Genomic DNA, 6,005 nt, shown 5'->3' with positions numbered 1-6,005 from the left:
TGTGTGTGTGTGGAGGTATTTGTAATGAACAGGAGGGGAGACAGAGAGCTGGTTTCAAGAGCAGGGCGTTGCAGGTGTTTATTGCAAAGGACCACAGGAGGAGGCAGGTAGCTGGGTCCAGGGGCAGGCAGAAGGTCATACACAGGGGGTCCAAAAAGGAAACAGTACAGGCAAGGAAAAAGCTAGTCTGGGAGATCAGGCAATAGGTAGATAACAGGAAATCTGATAGGCTAAAGTACAGGCAGGGAATAGGCAAAAGGCGTCATTAGTGAGACACGGGAGGCGTAAAATCACGGGAAACCCAGAGCTCCGAAAGACGTGTGTCACAAATCAAACAATACCTCACAGTGATGGGGTGCAGAGACCTGAACTAAATAGTGTGTGATAATGACATACAGTAAAAATACTTTCACACAACATTTTCACACAATACTGTAACATCTGCTTCCAACTCACACCCTCAAACACGTAGATCCCCTGAATGCAGCTCACTTTCAAGCCCACTTTCCAGCTCACACTCTCAAACACCTGGATCCCCTGAACGCAGCTCACTTTCCAGCCCACTTTCCAGCTCACACTCTCAAACACCTGGATCCCCTGAACGCAGCTCACTTTCCAGCCCACTTTCCAGCTCACACTCTCAAACACCTGGATCCCCTGAACGCAGCTCACTTTCCAGCCCACTTTCCAGCTCACACTCTCAAACACATAGATCCCCTGAACGCAGCTCACTTTCCAGCCCACTTTCCAGCTCACACTCTCAAACACCTGGATCCCCTGAACGCAGCTCACTCTCCAGCCCACTTTCCAGCTCACACTCTCAAACACCTGGATCCCCTGAACGCAGCTCACTCTCCAGCCCACTTTCCAGCTCACACTCTCAAACACCTGGATCCCCTGAACGCAGCTCACTCTCCAGCCCACTTTCCAGCTCACACTCTCAAACACCTGGATCCCCTGAACGCAGCTCACTCTCCAGCCCACTTTCCAGCTCACACTCTCAAACACCTGGATCCCCTGAACGCAGCTCACTTTCCAGCCCACTTTCCAGCTCACACTCTCAAACACCTAGATCCCCTGAACGCAGCTCACTTTCCAGCCCACTTTCCAGCTCACACTCTCAAACACCTAGATCCCCTGAACGCAGCTCACTTTCCAGCCCACTTTCCAGCTCACACTCTCAAACACCTGGATCCCCTGAACGCAGCTCACTTTCCAGCCCACTTTCCAGCTCACACTCTCAAACACCTGGATCCCCTGAACGCAGCTCACTTTCCAGCCCACTTTCCAGCGCACACTCTCAAACACCTGGATCCCCTGAACGCAGCTCACTTTCCAGCCCACTTTCCAGCTCACACTCTCAAACACCTGGATCCCCTGAACGCAGCTCACTTTCCAGCCCACTTTCCAGCTCACACTCTCAAACACCTGGATCCCCTGAACGCAGCTCACTTTCCAGCCCACTTTCCAGCTCACACTCTCAAACACCTGGATCCCCTGAACGCAGCTCACTTTCCAGCCCACTTTCCAGCTCACACTCTCAAACACCTGGATCCCCTGAACGCAGCTAACTCTCCAGCCCACTTTCCAGCTCACACTCTCAAACACCTGGATCCCCTGAACGCAGCTCACTCTCCAGCCCACTTTCCAGCTCACACTCTCAAACACCTAGATCCCCTGAACGCAGCTCACTCTCCAGCCCACTTTCCAGCGCACACTCTCAAACACCTGGATCCCCTGAACGCAGCTCACTCTCCAGCCCACTTTCCAGCTCACACTCTCAAACACCTGGATCCCCTGAACGCAGCTCACTCTCCAGCCCACTTTCCAGCTCACACTCTCAAACACCTGGATCCCTGAACGCAGCTCACTTTCCAGCCCACTTTCCAGCTCACACTCTCAAACACCTGGAACCCCTGAACGCAGCTCACTCTCCAGCCCACTTTCCAGCTCACACTCTCAAACACCTGGATCCCCTGAACGCAGCTCACTCTCCAGCCCACTTTCCAGCTCACACTCTCAAACACCTAGATCCCCTGAACGCAGCTCACTCTCCAGCCCACTTTCCAGCTCACACTCTCAAACACCTGGATCCCCTGAACGCAGCTCACTCTCCAGCCCACTTTCCAGCTCACACTCTCAAACACCTAGATCCCCTGAACGCAGCTCACTCTCCAGCCCACTTTCCAGCTCACACTCTCAAACACCTGGATCCCCTGAACGCAGCTCACTCTCCAGCCCACTTTCCAGCTCACACTCTCAAACACCTAGATCCCCTGAACGCAGCTCACTCTCCAGCCCACTTTCCAGCTCACACTCTCAAACACCTGGATCCCCTGAACGCAGCTCACTCTCCAGCCCACTTTCCAGCTCACACTCTCAAACACCTGGATCCCCTGAACGCAGCTCACTCTCCAGCCCACTTTCCAGCTCACACTCTCAAACACCTGAATCCCCTGAACGCAGCTCACTCTCCAGCCCACTTTCCAGCGCACACTCTCAAACACCTGGATCCCCTGAACGCAGCTCACTCTCCAGCCCACTTTCCAGCTCACACTCTCAAACACCTGGATCCCCTGAACGCAGCTCACTTTCCAGCCCACTTTCCAGCTCACACTCTCAAACACCTGGATCCCCTGAACGCAGCTCACTTTCCAGCCCACTTTCCAGCTCACACTCTCAAACACCTGGAACCCCTGAACGCAGCTCACTCTCCAGCCCACTTTCCAGCTCACACTCTCAAACACCTGGATCCCCTGAACGCAGCTCACTCTCCAGCCCACTTTCCAGCTCACACTCTCAAACACCTAGATCCCCTGAACGCAGCTCACTCTCCAGCCCACTTTCCAGCTCACACTCTCAAACACCTGGATCCCCTGAACGCAGCTCACTCTCCAGCCCACTTTCCAGCTCACACTCTCAAACACCTAGATCCCCTGAACGCAGCTCACTCTCCAGCCCACTTTCCAGCTCACACTCTCAAACACCTGGATCCCTGAACGCAGCTCACTCTCCAGCCCACTTTCCAGCTCACACTCTCAAACACCTAGATCCCCTGAACGCAGCTCACTCTCCAGCCCACTTTCCAGCTCACACTCTCAAACACCTGGATCCCTGAACGCAGCTCACTCTCCAGCCCACTTTCCAGCTCACACTCTCAAACACCTGGATCCCCTGAACGCAGCTCACTCTCCAGCCCACTTTCCAGCTCACACTCTCAAACACCTGGATCCCCTGAACGCAGCTCACTCTCCAGCCCACTTTCCAGCTCACACTCTCAAACACCTGGATCCCCTGAACGCAGCTCACTCTCCAGCCCACTTTCCAGCTCACACTCTCAAACACCTGGATCCCCTGAACGCAGCTCACTTTCCAGCCCACTTTCCAGCTCACACTCTCAAACACCTGGATCCCCTGAACGCAGCTCACTTTCCAGCCCACTTTCCAGCTCACACTCTCAAACACCTGGATCCCCTGAACGCAGCTCACTTTCCAGCCCACTTTCCAGCTCACACTCTCAAACACCTGGATCCCTGAACGCAGCTCACTTTCCAGCCCACTTTCCAGCTCACACTCTCAAACACCTGGATCCCCTGAACGCAGCTCACTTTCCAGCCCACTTTCCAGCTCACACTCTCAAACACCTGGATCCCCTGAACGCAGCTCACTCTCCAGCCCACTTTCCAGCTCACACTCTCAAACACCTGGATCCCCTGAACGCAGCTCACTTTCCAGCCCACTTTCCAGCTCACACTCTCAAACACCTGGATCCCCTGAACGCAGCTCACTCTCCAGCCCACTTTCCAGCTCACACTCTCAAACACCTGGATCCCCTGAACGCAGCTCACTCTCCAGCCCACTTTCCAGCTCACACTCTCAAACACCTGGATCCCCTGAACGCAGCTCACTCTCCAGCCCACTTTCCAGCTCACACTCTCAAACACCTGGATCCCCTGAACGCAGCTCACTCTCCAGCCCACTTTCCAGCTCACACTCTCAAACACCTGGATCCCCTGAACGCAGCTCACTCTCCAGCCCACTTTCCAGCTCACACTCTCAAACACCTGGATCCCCTGAACGCAGCTCACTCTCCAGCCCACTTTCCAGCTCACACTCTCAAACACCTGGATCCCCTGAACGCAGCTCACTCTCCAGCCCACTTTCCAGCTCACACTCTCAAACACCTGGATCCCCTGAACGCAGCTCACTCTCCAGCCCACTTTCCAGCTCACACTCTCAAACACCTGGATCCCCTGAACGCAGCTCACTCTCCAGCCCACTTTCCAGCTCACACTCTCAAACACCTGGATCCCCTGAACGCAGCTCACTTTCCAGCCCACTTTCCAGCTCACACTCTCAAACACCTGGATCCCCTGAACGCAGCTCACTTTCCAGCCCACTTTCCAGCTCACACTCTCAAACACCTGGATCCCCTGAACGCAGCTCACTTTCCAGCCCACTTTCCAGCTCACACTCTCAAACACCTGGATCCCCTGAACGCAGCTCACTTTCCAGCCCACTTTCCAGCTCACACTCTCAAACACCTGGATCCCCTGAACGCAGCTCACTTTCCAGCCCACTTTCCAGCTCACACTCTCAAACACCTGGATCCCTGAACGCAGCTCACTTTCCAGCCCACTTTCCAGCTCACACTCTCAAACACCTGGATCCCCTGAACGCAGCTCACTTTCCAGCCCACTTTCCAGCTCACACTCTCAAACACCTGGATCCCCTGAACGCAGCTCACTTTCCAGCCCACTTTCCAGCTCACACTCTCAAACACCTGGATCCCCTGAACGCAGCTCACTTTCCAGCCCACTTTCCAGCTCACACTCTCAAACACCTGGATCCCCTGAACGCAGCTCACTTTCCAGCCCACTTTCCAGCTCACACTCTCAAACACCTGGATCCCCTGAACGCAGCTCACTTTCCAGCCCACTTTCCAGCTCACACTCTCAAACACCTGGATCCCCTGAACGCAGCTCACTTTCCAGCCCACTTTCCAGCTCACACTCTCAAACACCTGGATCCCCTGAACGCAGCTCACTTTCCAGCCCACTTTCCAGCTCACACTCTCAAACACCTGGATCCCCTGAACGCAGCTCACTTCCAGCCCACTTTCCAGCTCACACTCTCAAACACCTGGATCCCCTGAACGCAGCTCACTTTCCAGCCCACTTTCCAGCTCACACTCTCAAACACCTGGATCCCCTGAACGCAGCTCACTTTCCAGCCCACTTTCCAGCTCACACTCTCAAACACCTGGATCCCTGAACGCAGCTCACTTTCCAGCCCACTTTCCAGCTCACACTCTCAAACACCTGGATCCCCTGAACGCAGCTCACTTTCCAGCCCACTTTCCAGCTCACACTCTCAAACACCTGGATCCCCTGAACGCAGCTCACTTTCCAGCCCACTTTCCAGCTCACACTCTCAAACACCTGGATCCCCTGAACGCAGCTCACTCTCCAGCCCACTTTCCAGCTCACACTCTCAAACACCTGGATCCCCTGAACGCAGCTCACTCTCCAGCCCACTTTCCAGCTCACACTCTCAAACACCTGGATCCCCTGAACGCAGCTCACTTTCCAGCCCACTTTCCAGCTCACACTCTCAAACACCTGGATCCCTGAACGCAGCTCACTTTCCAGCCCACTTTCCAGCTCACACTCTCAAACACCTGGATCCCCTGAACGCAGCTCACTCTCCAGCCCACTTTCCAGCTCACACTCTCAAACACCTGGATCCCCTGAACGCAGCTCACTCTCCAGCCCACTTTCCAGCTCACACTCTCAAACACCTGGATCCCCTGAACGCAGCTCACTCTCCAGCCCACTTTCCAGCTCACACTCTCAAACACCTGGATCCCTGAACGCAGCTCACTCTCCAGCCCACTTTCCAGCTCACACTCTCAAACACCTGGATCCCCTGAACGCAGCTCACTCTCCAGCCCACTTTCCAGCTCACACTCTCAAACACCTGGATCCCCTGAACGCAGCTCACTT

This window comes from Oncorhynchus nerka, linkage group LG2 (assembly GCF_034236695.1).
Source record: "Oncorhynchus nerka isolate Pitt River linkage group LG2, Oner_Uvic_2.0, whole genome shotgun sequence".
In the NCBI taxonomy this organism is placed as follows: domain Eukaryota; kingdom Metazoa; phylum Chordata; class Actinopteri; order Salmoniformes; family Salmonidae; genus Oncorhynchus; species Oncorhynchus nerka.
Note: the sequence above shows the minus strand (reverse complement) of the source record.